The 17,667-nt window shown below is 42.5% G+C and overlaps 1 long non-coding RNA gene across 2 annotated transcripts in view; it reads left to right on the top strand.

Moving 5' to 3' along the window:
• Positions 1 to 14,763, top strand: part of LOC122239654 — an 81,043-nt gene extending 66,280 nt beyond the window's left edge. Inside the window, exons 3-4 of one of the 2 annotated variants that reach the window (XR_006218972.1) lie at positions 12,768 to 12,996; positions 14,381 to 14,763. This is a non-coding gene — a long non-coding RNA (uncharacterized LOC122239654). Of the gene's footprint in view, positions 1 to 12,767; positions 14,086 to 14,380 lie in introns of those variants that run through there. The other variant, XR_006218971.1, reaches the window with a different exon arrangement.
• Positions 14,764 to 17,667: the final 2,904 nt, after the last annotated feature.

Genomic DNA, 17,667 nt, shown 5'->3' with positions numbered 1-17,667 from the left:
CCAGCAAATTATGGAAACCCCTCTACTTTGGGGCCCACCAACACTATCTGTCATCTCAAAACCACATAGCAAAAGCTTTTTCATCTCTTGATGGAGCTGTTAACCTGGTGATATGAGAAAGATTAAAAAAGAAAGAAAGAAAGAAAAAAGAAAAGAAAAAAAGAAAAGCCAGACATCAGAGAGCTGTTTATTTAGCGACTTGCATTAGGTTAGGCTGTTAGAAACAGCCCAGAAGAAAAAAATCCTTAAAAATAAGGCCAAAGGGAATGGAATTAGATTAGGCCACAGCCATTGCTCCCTGCTAAGGGGAGAGGAGTAGGCAGAAAGATCTGAAATTCATCAGGAATGGAGGAAGAAAGGAGAGAAGGATGGCATGAGGGGAAAACAAGAGAAGAAAGGTAGATACATATGGGAAGAAAGCAAATTTTCCATCAGCATCAGACCCAAGGACAGAGAAAAGGACAATTTTTGAGTTGTATCTAGTGCTTAATGCTTGATAAATGCCTACTGAATTAAGTGCACATGCTTTAGCCTGACATTCAGAATTCTTCACATAATGTTCAAATCTTGCCCTTCAGTCACACTTTCCATTATCCCTCTGTTTATGCCCTACTCCAGCCAAATTGCATCACTTAACATTTGTCCTTGTTGATCTGGATCATTGCTCACAATTCTCTTTTGACCTGGACTGTCACCTTGTCTGATCTCCTTCTATAAAAATTCTACCAATCCTTCAAGGCCCTTCCAAAATGCCCCCCTTCCGCAGGCTTTCATTTATTTCCTCCCTCATCTTCCTCTTTGCAGAGAATCCTCTTGTGACTTTTATCAAGTCTAGTTATTTGTGTACCTGCCTTCTCTTACCGAACTGCAAATGTTATCGACCATTTTGTCTCTCTCAATCTACCAGAGGACAGTCCAACACAGATCAATGCCAAAGGCATGTACTGGGCATAGAAAATGAGATGATTTCAGTTTATTTGCAGTGAACTGATTTGGACCTTACCTGGAGATAGAGTGGTTTCCTTCTCGAAAACTTGCCTGTTGGGGCATCTAGGTGGCTCAGCTGGTTAAGCGTCTGACTCTTGATCTCGGCTCAGGTCATGATTTCATGTTTGCTGAAATTGAACCCCGTGTAGGGCTCTGTGCTGGCGGTGAAGAGCCTGCTTGGGATTCTCTCCCTCCCTCCCTTTCCCTCTTGTTGTATCTCTTTCTCTCTCTCAAAATAAATAAACTTAAAAAACAGCTGCCCCTCATTCTATTTTAAAACTTTGAAAGTTTTGTGTGTTTGTTTATTTGTTTTGGCCAGGCATATCTAGCTTCCTTTTTCTGATTGACTCACAGCTTGGTCCCATAGAGAGTTCCTCTTCCATCTCCCACTGCTGGCACATCTTCATATACGCATTTAATTTGGAGTACTAACACAGCGGGCCATTCTTACCCGTAGTTGTGACCACTTATGAGTGGCCTACGAGGTTGACGATAGGTCATAATTTATGATCTTCCTAGGACATGGATTTATCAGCACTGCCTGGTGTATAACAGTAAGTCACCTGAAGATGAGCACACCTACCTGACCACCTACCACATTTCAACACAGCTTTGCTGTTTGTTACTCACTTGATAATTTTGGTGACTCCGGAGGGGAAAGCCTCCCGTATCTCAAAGAGGTAACTGGATTCAGATTTGTTTGGCCCAGTTCAATGTGGATTTGTATCAAATTTAGAAAAACACATTAGTTACCAACATTTTAAAAGACCGAATACATTTTTATTAAGTAAGGTCCATAGTTCATATGGGGTTCATTTTTGAAAAATATATAGGGTTCATTTTCTCTGTTGTATAGTTCTATAGGTTTTGGACAAATGTATACTGTCAGGTATCCACTACTGGAGTATCATACAGAATAGTTTCACTCCCCTAAAAATTCTCCGTGGTCCACTTTTCATCCCTCCCTCCCTTTTCCCGAGCCCTTGGCAACCACTGATCATTTTAGTCTTGCCTTTTCCAACATGTTATATAGCTGAGATCATAGAGTATGTAGCCTTTTCAGGCTGACTTCTTTCACTTAGCAATATGCATTTAAGGTTTCTCCATGTCTTCTCTTGGCTGGACAGCTCATTTCTTTTTACTGTTGAATAACATTCCATTGTCTGGATATACCACGATTTGTTTACCCACTCACCTACTGATGGACATATTGGTTATTCTAGGTTTTAGAAATTATGAATAAACCTTCTGTAAACATTTGTGTGCAGGTTTCTATGCAGACACAAGTTTTCGACTCATTTGTGTACTTAACAGGGAGCACAACTGATGGACCGTATGGTGTCGTTATGTTTAGCTGTATAAGAAACTGCCAAACTGTCTTCTAAAGCAGCAATAAATGAGATTTCCTGTTGTTCCACACCCTCACCAGCATTTAGTGTTGCTAGTGTTTTGGATTTTAGCCATTCTAATAGGCGTGTAGTGGTATTTCATTGTTGTGTTATCTTACAGTTCCCTAATGACACATGACGTGGAGCATGTTTTTATAAACTTATTTGTCATCTGCGTATATCCTCTGATGAAGTTTTTCTTCAGATCTTTTGTCCATTTTTAATTGGGTTGCTTGTTTACTTATTGACTCGAAGAGTTCTTTGTATATTTTAAATACAAGTTCCACAAAATATGTGTTGGGCAAAGATTTTCTCCAAGTCTGTGTATTGCCTTTTCATTATCCTAATGGTGTCTTTCAAAGAGCAAGAGAGTTTTAAATTTTAATGAAATCTGATATGTTCCCTCCCCCACTCCCCCATGGATCATGTGTTTTTGGTGTTGTATCAAAAAAGTCATTACTGGGGCACCTGCGTGGCTCAGTCAGTTAAGCGTCCAACTCTAGCTCAGGTCATGATCTCACAGTTCATGGGTTTGAGGCCTGTGTCAGCCTCTGTGCTAACAGCTCAGAACCTGGATCCTGCTTTGAATTCTGTGTCACCTTCTCTCTCTCTGCCCTTCCCCTGCTTGTGTGCTCTGTCTCTCTCTCAAAAATAAATAAACATTAAAAAGTAATGATAGCTTACATAACATATATATATATATATATATATATATATATATATATATATATATATATATATATGTATGTCATGGGGTTCCTGGGTGACTCGGTTAAATGTCCAACTCCAGCTCAGGTCATGATCTCGCAGTCAGTGGGTTCAAGCCCTGCATCAGGCTCTGTGCCAACAGCTCAGAGACTGGAGTCTGCCTCAGATTTTGTGTCTCCCTCTCTCTCTGCCCTTGCCCTGCTCATGCTCTCTCTCCCTCTCTCTCTCTCTCTCTGAAAAATAAACATTAAAAAAAATTTTTTTAATTAAAAATTTAAAAAAAGTCATTACCAAACTCAAGCTCACCTGGCTTTTCTCCTATGGTATCTTCCAGAAGTACTGTATTTTACATTTAAGTTAATGATCCCTTTTGAGTTACTTTTGTGAAAGGTTGAGCCATACTGAATTTTGACATGTGTGTGTGTATTATTTATTGAAAAGATTATCTGGTCTCTATTGAATTGCCTTTGTTCATTTGTCAGAAATCAGTTGACTGTATATGTGTAGGTTTATTTCTGGGCTATTTTGTCCTATTGATCTCTTTGTTTATTCTTTTGGCAATATGAAAGTGTCTTGATTACTGTAGCTTTGTAGTAAGTCTTGAATTTGGGTTGTTTCATTCCTTTGACTTTGTTCTTCTTCTTTATTATTGTGTTGGCTATTCTGGGATTTTTGCCTTTTCATATAAACTTCAGAACCAGTTTATTGACCTCCACAAAATAATTTACTGGAATTTTTATTCCAGAATTTGTGATTGTGTTGAATCTATAGATAAAGTTGGGAAGAACATACATCTTAACAATGTCAAGTCTTTCTATCCATGAACATGGAATACCTCTCCATTTATTTTGATCTTCTTTGATTTCTTTCACCAGGGTTTTGCAGTTTTCCTCATATAAATCCTGTACATATTTTGATATATCTGTACATAAATATTTAAAGCTTGTTGGTGCTAGTGGAAATGGTGGCATTTTTCTAATTTTATTTTTAATTTTTAAAAATATTTATTTGAGAGAGAGAGAGAGAGAGAGAGAGAGAGAGAACATGAGTGGGGGAGGGGCAGAGAGAGGAAGACACAGAATCTGAAGCAGGCTTCAGGCTCCAGGCTCTGACCTGTCAGCACAGAGTCTGATGTGGGGCTCAAACTCACAAACTGTGAGATCACGACTTGAGCAGAAGTCGGACGCTTCCCCAACTGAGCCACTAGGTGCTCCAGTATCTTTCTAATTTTGAATCCCATTTGTTCATCTCTAGTATATAGAAAGCAATTGATTTCTGTAAATTAACCTTATACCCTGCAAACTTGCTATAATTGTTTATTGGTTCCAATTCCTTGGGGTTTTCTACATAGATAATTATGTCTTCTGTGAATAAAGATAGTTTAATTTCTTCCTTCTTAAACCTATATATCTTTCATTTTCTTTTCTTATTGCATTAACTAGTACTTCCAGGATAAAATCAGGGTATTCTATATAGATGTCTTTATTTCTTGAACAAAAAATGGAGATAGGCCAGCCGCTTATCTTGGAAGCTCGGGCCGGAGAGGAAACGGAGCATCTGCTTCTAGTTAGCTGCAGTCCCCATCATTTCTCGGTAACAACGCTTTGTTTCTTTGTGAAAAATGGCAAGAGAGAGTTCAATTTCTGTTTAAATTGAAAACACGGTCAAAGGTACCAAGACCTTCACAAAAATCAGAGAAAAATCTCTATGGACATGTAATTTGGAAAAAACACAGAGCCTCCATAAAGAGTTCCCTGTTTACATAGTTGGGAATTTTTAAGATTGCCAAATGCCTCCTTGTGCATGTCAGTGGTCTGTGAAACAGGCACCCCCCATCACACCACCTCACCTACATCTTCCTCAGCCTACCCATTACATCTTAAAATCCAGTGCTTATGCTCACTCTTCTCCAAAGCCAGTTCTCACCATTTCTTTCTTTTTTCTCTGTATCATTGCCATTCTACGTTACTCTTCCTGCCTCTGCCCTTATTCTTTCAAGGAACACCTTGATGTATTAGGAACCCAACAGGAAGGACCCATGTGGTTTGTACTTTAACTCCATGGTGATTACCCTAGAATTTTTTGTTTGCTTTGGTTCAGATATATTTTGGGTTAACAACTATAATGAGCTGACTTAGGAAATGTATCACCATAATCACACCATTTCTGCGAGAACATGTGTTGGAATCACAAAAACTAACTTAAGATGGAAGACAACTTGTCACTAAGGAGGCCACCTGCAGCCCAGTAAGGACAGGAAGACCATTTTGACAAACAGACATTAGCTGCTTCAGTGCTTTGTGCCAGGTGGGCCAAAGCTGGGGTTTGTTTGTAGAACCAAGTATGTCATTGTGTGTGTGTATGTATGTAAGTATGCACACACAAGCATGCATGTGTGGTGGGGTGGGGAAGGAGGGAAGGAAACATCATCACAGTTTGCCCAGTGTTCAAATTCAAATATTTGGCTTTTCACAACTCTGGCCCTTGTAGGCTTCGAGTGTTACATTCCTTTCTACTTTAGGGCTGGATGTCATCAGCTATAGATAGGAAAACAGTTTCAGGAATCTTCTTTTGAATTTCAGAAGAAAGTTATCTAGTTTACAGGGCAACAAAGTCAGGCATGGGCATATTTACTGAAGCTCTAAGGCAGTGATTCTCAACCTGGATGCACATTAGAACCACTAAGGAGCATTTAAAACCTACCGATGTCTGGCCCTACCTTAGACCAATTAAATCATATTCTCCAGGATGAGGCTCAGGAAATAAGTATGTATGTATATACCACCAAACCAATCCCCCGGTGATGCCAATGTGCAAATTGGGTTAGGAAACACTGCTCTAAGGGTGTAACATTCAAGCTTGTACTTCCTTCAGATGTGATGCTAAGATCTAATAATCTTATCTGAGCAAGGATCCTACACCCACTCCGGCAGAGGAGGCTGTTTATAGACACTTTTCTTCTGTGACATTATAGGCACCTGATACTTTAGAAGGGAACTGGATCTCCTTTTTAATAAACAATGTTCACTCTTTCAAGAAAAGAGGAGGTAGAATTGAAATCCACGAAGATAATTGAAGCAAATAGCTCTAGGCACAGATGACAAAAAGTTCTGCATATCCATTACATAAAGACAAAGGCTGCTTTTAGAAGACACATACTTTGTACTAAAATTTTCCCTCTTTGGAATTATCCATAAATTTCCACGTTAACTTGTAGTTGCTGAGATATTTCTTATTGTTGAGAGAATACCTTCTTTCCCTGTCTTTCTTTCCACGATGTGCTTTCCTTTTGTTCCTTTTGCTACAAGTTGGAGGAGCAGGAGGACAGGAATCCCTTTATGTGTTTATTTTATTTTAAAGGCAACACATAAAATCTTATCAAAACAGGAATCCAGTTAAAAATACTTTCTATACTTCCTGGCTCATTCAGCAGTTGGGTAAGGAGTAGACATGGGAGGGATTCAAACATTAGTTCCTGAGGGAACAGTATCTGGTATCTATTTGGTCAGTATCTGGCATATCTATTGGTAAGTCAAGCCACCATAAGAATGTAATTTGTGGAATAAACAACCAAGAACCAACACCCAAAGTCTTAAAGTAATCAAAAGTGGAAGCTATATCAGTTACTGTGTCAAGGAGGAAAACTGATCTGCTTTAGAAACTAACTTGGTTCTCTTCTGGGGTCAGGAAATGTGCTCCACTCCTCAAAGGCTGGGATGTCTGGTTGGATGTGCTAATTCAGTTTACCTGGATCCACAGGTGGGGACCACAAAGTAATGGCTCTATGATAAGAAGAAGGTGAGGAAGGCAAAAATCTGAGACCATGGGGAGAAAAGGAGAAAGGAGAAGGAGTGAGAACAAGAGGCAGGAGAGGGGTGTGCATGTAAATGTCTACACTCATCAGATCCCATGTGTAATCCATTTACTCTCGCACACTGACTCATCTCTGAGCTAGGAGAAATTTGCATTGACTACAGGAGTTTGGCTCTTGAGTTTAGAATGGAAGAGTGACCTGTCATCACTTGCTGGCCATTGATGAGTATGGGGCAGAGAGTGTGGCTGTATCAAATGGTCATCTGGAATCATCATCACTTTAGGAAAAACTATTCAAGATGCACACACTATTGATGCTGTCATCATAGCAGAAGATAGATGGCCTTCCACGTTGTCATTGCCACAGCTTCTGTCAGACTTGTTTACCAAGTGTTTGGCTACACTGACAGGTTGGTTTAGTTAGAGCAGAGGAACTTGTCTGACACATAAAGACAGTCTGAGAAGGTGGCCCATATTGGATTTCCACGAGCAGGACGATCACAAAACTATTCCAAACACGCTTCTCGCAACTTTCCTCAAATAGTTGAATTTCAGTAGATACTAATTTTCCTTTAGCGTGTTTTGGTCTGTGGATGAGAGAAGAGAGGAAGAGGAAAGCCAGGGGATGTGGTCCACAATGCATGGTCTGGTTTTCTTATATATGGGGAATTTGACTTTTCTTTTTATGAAAATTTGACTTTAGGGTTCTAAAAAGTAAGAAATAATACAAATAATATCCATTTATATCCATACATCTGGTAGTATGTATCAGGCACATACAACAACTGTCCTGGATATTCTCCTATGTGCATACTGCCCCTCCCCCACCCATTCTTTTCCCTTCTTTGTCCCTTCAGCTTTTTGTTGGGTTTGGTCAACGTGGGGAATAGTAGTGGAGATCAAAGGGTAAGAGAAGAGAAAAATGGGGACATTTGTTTCTCCTGCCTCCTTGTTCTCAGCCCCTAGGCTAATACTGTTTTTGTGGACTTACAGAATGCCTCATTCATTGCCATGGTATCCCTCACAACGCTGCCTCCCGTGAACGAACTCACATGCCAAAGATATTGTGGTGCTGGAGGTAGATCTGCAGACATTAAGTAACCACCCAGTGCCTCTCAACTAGAAAATGGAGTCAAGGATAAAAACCAAGTCTCTCTGATTCTGAATCCCGTGCTGTTTGCCCCAAGTGGCCACATCCCATTGTTGCCACATCAGATGTATCTTCCAATTTCTTGCAAAATAAGTTTTCCTTGACCTGAATAACAATGCAGACCAAATGGAACCAATAGACATGTACAGAACATTCTATCCAACGGCAGCAGAATACACATCTTTCTCAAGTGCACATGGATAGATCATATGCTGGGTCACTAGGCAAGCCTTAACAAATTTAAGAAAATTGAAATCATATCTAATGTCTTTTTAAATCACAATGGTATGAAATTAGAAATCAATAATATGAGGAAAACTGAAAAATTCACAAATGTGTGGAAATTATGCAACACATTCCTGAACAACCAATGGGTGAAAAAAGAAATATAAAGGGAAATCAGGCAGTACCTTAAGACAAATGAAAATAAAAACAAAACGTATCAAAACTTATTCCATGCAGCAGAAACAGTTCTAAGAGGGAAGGATATTGCAGTAAATGCCCACATTAAAAAAAAAAAAAACAAAACACCTCAAATAAACAACCTAAATTTACATCTTAAGGAATTAGAAAAACAAACTGAGCCCGAAGTTATCAGAAGGAAGGAAATCATAAAGATTAGCAGACATAAAACAGGGTAGAAATAGAAAAAAAAAATCGGTGACAGTAAGAGTTGGTTTTTTGAAAAGATAAAGTTGGAAAACCTTTCACTAGACTAACCAAGAAAAGAAGAAAGAGGACTCAAGTAAACAAAGTTATTAATTAAAGACGAAACATTATAACTGATTATCAGGACCACAGAGGCTACTAAGAACAATTATACACCAACAAATCGGATAGCCTAGGAGAAATAAATTCCTAGAAACATACAACCTACCATGACTGCATGAAACAATAGAAAAATCTGATGACTAAGGATATTGAAGAAGTAATCAAAACCTCCCAACAAAATAAAGCCTGGGGTCAGATAGTTTCATTGGTGAATTCTACCAAACATTTAAAGAATTAATGTTAATCCTTCTCAACCTCTTCCAAAAAAATGAAGAGGAGCAAACACTCCCAAACTCATTTTACAAGGCCAGCATTACCCTGATATCAAAACCAGACAAGAACATGATGTGAAAAGAAAACTATAAATCAATATCCTTGATGAATATAGATGCAAAAATTCTCAATAAAATTCTAGCAATCCAAATTCAACAGCATATTAACAGGATGTTACCCCATGATCAAGTGGGGTTTATGCCTCGCATGCAAGGATGGTTCAATATATACAAATCAATAAACATTATATACTACATTAATAGAATGAAGGTTAAAAATCATGTGATTCCAAGAAAAATGATGATCCTCCCAATGCAGGAAAAACATTTAACAAAAGTCAACACCCTCTCGTGATAAAAGCTTTCAACAAATTAGGTATAGAAGTAACATCACTCAACATTCTAAAGGCCGTATATGAAAAAAAAGCCACAGCTAACATCATACTCATCATACTGTGAAAAGCTAAGAGCTTTTTCTTTAAAATCAGAAGAAAGTAAGTCATAAAGGAAAATAAGGAACAAGACAAGGGTGACCACTCTCATCACTGTTCAACATAGTACTGGAAGTCCTAGCCAGAGCAGAGAGATGAGAGAGAGAGAGAGAGAGAGAGAGGGAGAGAGATCATCCAAATTGGAAAGGAAGGAGTAAAATGATCCTTTTTGCAGATGACATGATCTTACATACAGAAAACCTTAGATTCCACCAAAAGTTGCAGGACACAAAATCAACCCACAAAAACCAGTTGCATTTCCATGCATTAATAATGAAATATCTAAAGGAGAAATAAAGAAAACAACCCCATTTCACAATACCTTCAAAAACAATCACGTACTTGGGAATAAATGTAACCAAGGAAGTGAAAGATCTGTACACTGAAAACTATAAGACACTGGTAAAAGAAATTGAAGATACAAATTAATGGAAAGAAATCTCACGTTTCTGGATTAGAAGAATATTGTTAAAGTGTCCACACTTGCCAAAGTCACCTATAGAGTCAGTGCAATCCCTATCAAAATTCCAGTGGCACTTTTTTTTCACAGAAAAAGAAAAAAAAAAATCCTAAAAGACCTTGAATAGCCAGAGCAATTTTGAGAAAGAACAAAGCTGGAGGCATCACACTCCCTGATTTTAAACTATACTACAAAGCTATGGTAATCAAAACTGTAGAGTACTGGCATGCAATCAGACACATTGATCAATGGACTAGAATCAAGAGCCCAGAAATAAACCCATGCATAGTAAGTCAACTAATATTTGACAAGGGAGCAGGAATATTCAATAGAGGAAAGGTTAATCTTTTCAATAGTGGTGCTGGGGAAGCAAAATCTATGTGCAAAAGCATCAAACTGCATCCCTGTCTTACACCACTCCCAAAAATTAACTTAAAATGCATTAAAGACTTAAATATAAGACCTAAAACTATAAAACCTCTAGAAGAAAACATAAAGAAAAACTCCTTGACGCTGGTCTTAGCACCAATACACACACACACACACACACATATATATATACTTTTTTTTTTTGGTTTGACACCAAAAGCACAAGCAACAAAAGCAAAAATATGTAAGTGGAAGTACCTCCAACTGAAAACCTTCTGCACAGCAAAGGGAACCATCAGCAAAATGAAGAAGCAACTTACGAAATGGGAGACAATATTTAGAAACCATATATCAGATAAGGGGTGAATGTCCAAAGTATGTAAGCAACCCATTCAACTCAGTAGCAAAAAACTCCCTGAATAATCCGATTAAAAAATTGGCAGAGGAAATGAATAGATATTTTTTCCAAAGAAGACATATAGATGTCCCACAGGTACATGAAAAGATGCTCAAGGGACGCCTGGGTGGCTCAGTCAGTTAAGCCTCCGACTTCACCTCAGGGCACGATCTCGCGGTTTGTGAGTTTGAGCCCCGCGTCGTGCTCTGTGCCGACAGCTCAGAGCCTGGAGGCTGCTTCGGATTCTGCGTCTCCCTCTCTCTCTGCCCCTCCCCCTTCATGCTCTCTCTCTCTCCTTCAAAAATAAATAATTTTTATTTATTTTTTAATCAATTATCAAATTATTTTATCAATATCAAAAAAATTTTTAAAAAAGATGCTCAACATCACTGATCATCAGGGAAATGCAAATCAGAACCACAGTGAGGTATCACTTCACACCTGTTTGAATGGCTATTATCAGAAAGAAAAGAAGCAACAAGTGTTGGTGAGGACGTGGAGAAAAGGAACTCTTGTGCCCCGTTGGCGGGAATGCAAATTGGTGCAGCCACTCTGGAGAACAGTAGGAGGGCTCCTCAGAAGACTAAAAACGGAACTACTCTATGATGCAGGAATCCCACTTCTGGATGTATATCTGAAGGAGTGAGATCACTATCTCGAGATGCCTGCACCCCCATGTTCACTGCAGTGTTGTTCACGATAGCCAAGACTCGGAAACGGCTTATAAACCTACTGACGTGTGGAATTAACAAAAGGTAAACTCGTAAAACCAGAGAGTAGAATGGTGTCTCCAGGGTCTGGGGGGGTGGGGGGTGAGGGAATGGGGGAGGGGTTGATCAAAGGGTACAGACTTCTAGTTATAAGAGACGTAAGTTCTGGGAACGCGAAGTCAGTCATGGTGACTAACAACGTTGTATTGCATGCTTGAAACTAAGATCTACTGGGAGAAGATCTTCAGTGTTCTCAGTATGCACATAGAAAAGATAATTATGTGAGGTAATAGATGTATTAACTAACCTGCTGGGGTAATCGTTTTACAAAATATATGTGTATCAAACCGTCACAGTTTATACCTTAAAGTTTCCCAATGTTGTATGTCAATTATGTCTCAAGAAAGTTGGACAAAAAAGTACTGGGCCTTAACTGAGGTGGTGTAAAATGTTAGCGGGAAAGAACAGTGGTGGTAAATAGGGCTGAGTCAGGGGGGAGGGTTGAGCGCTTCCTCCCTGAGAAGCCCTGACGTGTCACTTCACTTCCACTGACCTCAGTCACTCCTCTGTTACTGCTGTCCCTGAGGTACAGAGTCCGTTGAGGGGCTCAGCAGGCCTGGTTTGCGGACGCCCCTTTCGGTTCCATCCCTGGCACCCGGGACAACTGCTTCCCCGTGCAGTCTGGATCCTCGGGCCTTCTCCTTCACATGCTGACTCCCAATTCTTTGTTTTTAATTTTAATTTTAACCTTTTACTTTATTTATTTATTTTTTGAGAGGGAGAGAGAGATTCCAAGAGGGGAGGGGCAGAGAGAGGGAGAGACAGGCCTCCAAGCAGGCTCCGCGCTGTCCGTGCAGAGCCTGATGCAGGGCTCGAACCCATGAGCCGTGAGATCGTGACCTGAGCTGACATCAAGAGTCAGATGCTTAACCTCCGGAGCCACCCAGGTGCCCTCTTTTTTTTTTTCTTTTTTAAGTTTTTAAAAACGACTCCCGGTTCTGTTCACCTGTGCCCGGATGGCCTTGTGCTTCAGGGGAGGGCCCCACGGAACGAATCCTTATCGGCCTCGGCCTGTCTGTTTATCTGGTTTCCCTCGCCAAAAGATTGCTGTGGGCGATTGCATGGGTGTCACACAGCTGTGGCTAGAAAGATGTGAGGGAATGTTGTCAGAGGCACTTCTGGGAAGGCATTCTTCGCTCTTAAGAAGTTACGTAAGTGAGGGCTTTGTCTTTTTTCTGTCTTGACTACTAGGATCTGCGTGGACACCTAAAAACTGCCAAAGTCATGAGGAGAGCCATCCTGAGGGGGTGTCAGTCTGCAGAGGAGAGAGGAAAGGCGTCCTCACCACAGGCCTGGGATCCCTGGCTGCAAGAACCCTGGTGCTGCCCTGTGTCAGCTCATGACCTGTTTTAGGACATGATAAATACCCCTTATGATTCAAGCTCCTTTCTGCCGGGTCTCCTGTTACTTGCGGCCAAAGGTACAATGGGGACAGATACATACAGACTGTGGCTCTGCGATTCACCTCTAGTACCCAAGGACACTGTCTAAAGGAGACAATTCTGTTCTGATCCTGTTTGGATCCCTTATTCCACTGTCTTCGTCCAAACCTCTACACGGTGCCTTGAAACGGTCACCCCAGTCCTAGGTCAAGGATCACAAAGAAGAACTCCAGAAAATCTTTGTTCTCGATCTGCTGCCCTGACCCTCCCCTGCTCTCAGTTCTCCTGGCTTTGGACTTGTTTTTTCTCCTGCCAGTACACAACTTCCCTTTGTCCTCAGGCTTCACTTTGAGGACAGCCTCCTCCATTGGGGCTTAGACTTCCCACGGGTGAAGGTTCGGGGTCTCCCTGCAGCCACACTGCCTCGCGGGACCTACGTAAGCGTCCCTGTGTCCCTCTCATCCCACACCTCTTTTGGGGCATCTCAAGAGTTTTGCTTTTCTCCTTTTTGGTTTGAGTCTCTCTTCTGGGTTCCTTTGCTGCCATGTCTGCTTCCTCCCATCAGGGGTCTGATTCCACTGCTGTGAGTCCTCAGTCTCTCTGTCTGAACTGGCTCAAAGTTCCCCCCGAAGGTGCTGAGTTGCCGTCAGCTCTACGTCCACGGAGGGCAGCTTCTCTTTGGTGCGCGCTTCTTGCAAAAGCAGCTGCTGCCTGGGACGGTCCTCTTTCTGTGTGCTTCCACACGGCTGCCCTGTTCCTTCTCTCACACGTGGGATTTGAACTCTTGGGATGGCTGATTTTGCTGAAAAGGAAAGCACCCTCAGATCGGACGCTATTCTATTTTATGCTCCCGACCTTCTCCTCATTCTCAGGTTTAGCAACCAGGGCTTTCTCTGACCAGTTTTTCAGGCCCACAAAGCTGCATTGGGAGCCGAGCGGTATGCAAAAATGTACCCAAAACTTTCCTGCCCTTGTTTTTAGTCAGAGATGCCTGCCTACTTGAAGGTCCGTTCCAGCTCTTAAATTCCATGCTTCCAAATAAGATAGTAAAATATTCAACTTTATGGATTGCTAACAGATTCTTGGACCAAAGCTGGAGCCACCCCCAAGATCCCTGATTGGGTAACAATGCGAAGTACAATGGTATCACATGTGCAACGCATTGTCTTTCCTTTTTAAAAACTCATTTTACGAAACCCCTTAATTGAATCAGGCTTGAACTTCCTGTGGCATAAAACCAAACAGAATTACACTGATGCTAAAAATGTAAATGTATCCCAGATACCACTGGATGATGTATTCATGGGAACATTTAAGCCTGAAGACTTACATGCACACATTGTGATACTAATGGGGAGACTGAGGATCAGGCATCTGAGACACAAACATTTATGGAAATATTTTAATTCCCTGCTTTCTTAGGATTTTAAAACTAGTTTTGACCTTGGAATCCTAGAACGTCAGACCTGGGACGGCCTCGAAGGGATCACTGGTGAATGGTAAAAAGGACCCCTGGAAGGGGAAAGTGACACACTCAAGGGCACTCCAAGTACAAACAGAGCTGGAGCCAGGTTCGGTTCAACACACCTGTATTAGGCTTCTGTGTCGTGCCTACCACTGATCTGGGTGCTGGGGTCCAAGGGTAAAGAAGAAACAACCCCTGCTGCTTTTAAGGCACCTCCAAGTGACTGAATGTCCGGATCAGCCCTTGTCATCCCTTCTCCCTCATTCTGATGACACTCCTTGAGAAACGGGGAACTCTATATTTAGCAGCACATGCTTAAGAGACTAGGAAAAAATAAAGAGTAAAGGAACGTCTTTTTGTCTCCCTCATCGTGAGCTCTGCTCCCCAAGCAGAGCCCCCTACTGAGTCACGGGGGGTCCGCTAGCTCTGCCCCTCAAAGCTTTGCCTTTGCACCTCTCATTCCATCGCACAAGCTCCCTCCATATTATTCATTCATGACATATCCATGGAGAGCTACAGCCTGGTGACATTTCAGTTTATCGCAGTCTCCCTGCTCGGTGGCAGGTGAGGGGATATCCTTGGGAGAATGCTTGTAAGAACACTTACTTTCCTTTTTTTTTTTTTCTTTTTTAAGAGTGTAGTCAGCTCGCCAAGGAGGAAAATTGCACGGTGTGATGCTCTCCACCCGCGTGAAGATCCTGGCCCTGATGCTGGGGCCTAGCATCTCTCTTTCATAGTGCTGTTGCCAGGCAGACTTGTTACTGACACAAATTTCCTCCCTGATAAGTTGAGTTCTCCCCCCCACCCCCCGCCCAACTTCATTATGCCTGCAGCCCGAGCTCCGCTGCAGAGGAAGCCACGCCAGACACCCTGATTCACGCTCCTAAAATATCAGCCGGCCTGGGTATGCGAGTGATGCGATAAATCTGGAAAACATAAATCAGATTGTTGGATGCTATATCTGTCCATGCGCAGAGGCTGCAGCAGGCACAGAGACATGCCCTCCAACTCCCTGGAGGGCTGCACCCAGGCGGAGGGTAAAGGTCATGGCTTCCAGACCTGGGAAAGCAGATGAGGAGGGCAGCAGCTGACGTGCAAAAGGAGCCTTAAAACTGTTGACATACATCCCAGGCTCCAGACACAAGACTGAAGTGTTCAGGCTCAGAGACTGTCAGGAGAGGCTAGAAAAGGAAGCCTGAGGAGAGGCCCCGATGCTGCAAATCTTCCAACGTAAAGAACTTATAAAGTCCCTGAGTAGGGACATCAGAGGGAAGGTTGGCTTCAGCTTCACTAGCAACCAGTCAAGATGGAAAATCAAATATACAGGTTCTAGTAAGCTGGAAGCTTCCTTAAAGAATACTCTAGAAAAAGGGAACCAATAAGGCCTTTGCTAAACAAAGAAAAAGTGTTTTCGCTGAGCCATTTAGTCATTTCAAGGGCCAGGAGAGAAGGGCCTTGTCCGTTTTGCTTAGTTCCGGCCATTTGATCTCATAGTTTCTTGACCTGAGCCTAGAGACAGCTGGCTAGTCCCAAATGACACTACTCCTCGAGGTCGGACATGTCAGGATTCTTAGTACAAAGGTAGTTTTAAATTTGTATGGAAGAGGGGCGCCTGGGTGGCTCAGTCGGTTAAGCGGCCGACTTCGGCTCAGGTCATGATTTCGCGGTCCGTGAGTTCGAGCCCCGGTCGGGGGCTCAGAGCCTGGAGCCTGTTTCAGATTCTGTGTCTGCCTCTCTCTGACCCTCCCCCATTCATGCTCTGTCCCTCTCTGTCTCAAAAATAAATAAACGTTAAAAAAAATTAAAAAAAAAAAAAAATTTGTATGGAAGTAAAGAGGGTTCACACCTCAGATTCTTAACCCTTAGACATTGCTTTGCTAGGGTTTGGTCGTGCTGTGTCACTGTTGACTCTGCCCTAAAATCAGATCAGATTCTCTGGGGCTTTGTGCCTGAGGATGCAGAGGAAAACCTAGGAGAATGTACGGACAGAGAGGTAGGATGGGGTGGGAGTGTGTCCTAAGAGCAAAGCAGAATTTAAATTAAAGGAAATAAAGCTGCACGTAGTAGGGCCAACGGCTCCCCTGACATCATGGTATCAGTTGAGGAGCCCAGCTTATCTGTCTCCAGGTGTTCGGGGCGAGTGAGATCATTAATGTGCAACAAGATGAGATATTGAGAAGTTAATTGTAGCTTATCTTTTTTTGCTACTCTGACCCATCAAGAAAAACAATGAAAAGATCATTTTCCCCTTTCCCTTCCAGGGAAAACAGCCAGGGCTTTGTGTTCCCAGAGCTGGCTGTCCTGGCCCCAGGCAGGGAATTTCCAGCCCTTTGTGCATCGGGCCCACCTGGGGGAATTAAGGAGGCTTCCAAGAAGGTAAGGGAGTATAGGTCTTTGTGATTTGTGGATAAGAGAGTGTCAGGGCCTCATCCCCAAGGGGTGCTTGGATCTGGATTCGTGCGATTCTCCACATGACCTGTTCCCTACACTTCGTGCCCCAGCCATGGCCCGATGAGACATGGCTGTGGATGCTCACTGTCATGGCCCTGGGAGCGGTGTTAAGGGTCCTCATAGGGGAGCCTGGGGACACACAGAAGAGCGGTGAGGGCCATCTCTGCAGTTGCTTGGAAAAGAAGTGCCCAACAGAAGGCAGCGACCAGCACATAGTAGAGGCTTCAAAGAGCAGAAACAGCCAGAGAGACAAGAGTGACCCACAGCAACTGACAATAAGCTAGTGAGTGAGTTGACCTTGAAGCTCTTCCAGGTCCAATATCACACATTCGTATATCACACAGAATCCCACATGCCCTCTGCCTCCTTTTCCTAAACCCATCTCCCCCATCCCACGACTCAGAGTAACTGACATAGCGTCCACGGACTTCCGGCTCACAAGCACGCTCTGGTCTCCCCTCCACCTCGGCCAAGGTGATGCACCATTTGCACGCCATGGTCCCCAGATAAGTCCGTGCATGTGGGTATTGGGGGAAGACATGTGCCTCAGATTGGCTGCGTCCACGATGCCAGCAAAACATTACATAAGATTTTGGATTGAATGAAAAAGGCTTCTTTTTTGTGGTCAGCCTGAAAAACCGGCAGCTGCACACGATCAGGCACCAACATGCAGGGAGCCATTTCCCTGTTTGCACGGGAAGCCCCGGCGTGCTCTCTCTTTCTCTAGAATCACACCACCGAGCCGGCTGAGGTCTCGACTCTGGCCCTGACACGTGGCTGGCTCTTGTTTTGC

The sequence above is a fragment of the Panthera tigris genome, chromosome B3 (genome assembly GCF_018350195.1).
Source record: "Panthera tigris isolate Pti1 chromosome B3, P.tigris_Pti1_mat1.1, whole genome shotgun sequence".
Lineage (NCBI taxonomy): Eukaryota > Metazoa > Chordata > Mammalia > Carnivora > Felidae > Panthera > Panthera tigris.
The sequence above is the reverse complement of the archived record's forward strand: the minus strand, read 5'-3'. Positions and strand labels throughout refer to the sequence as shown.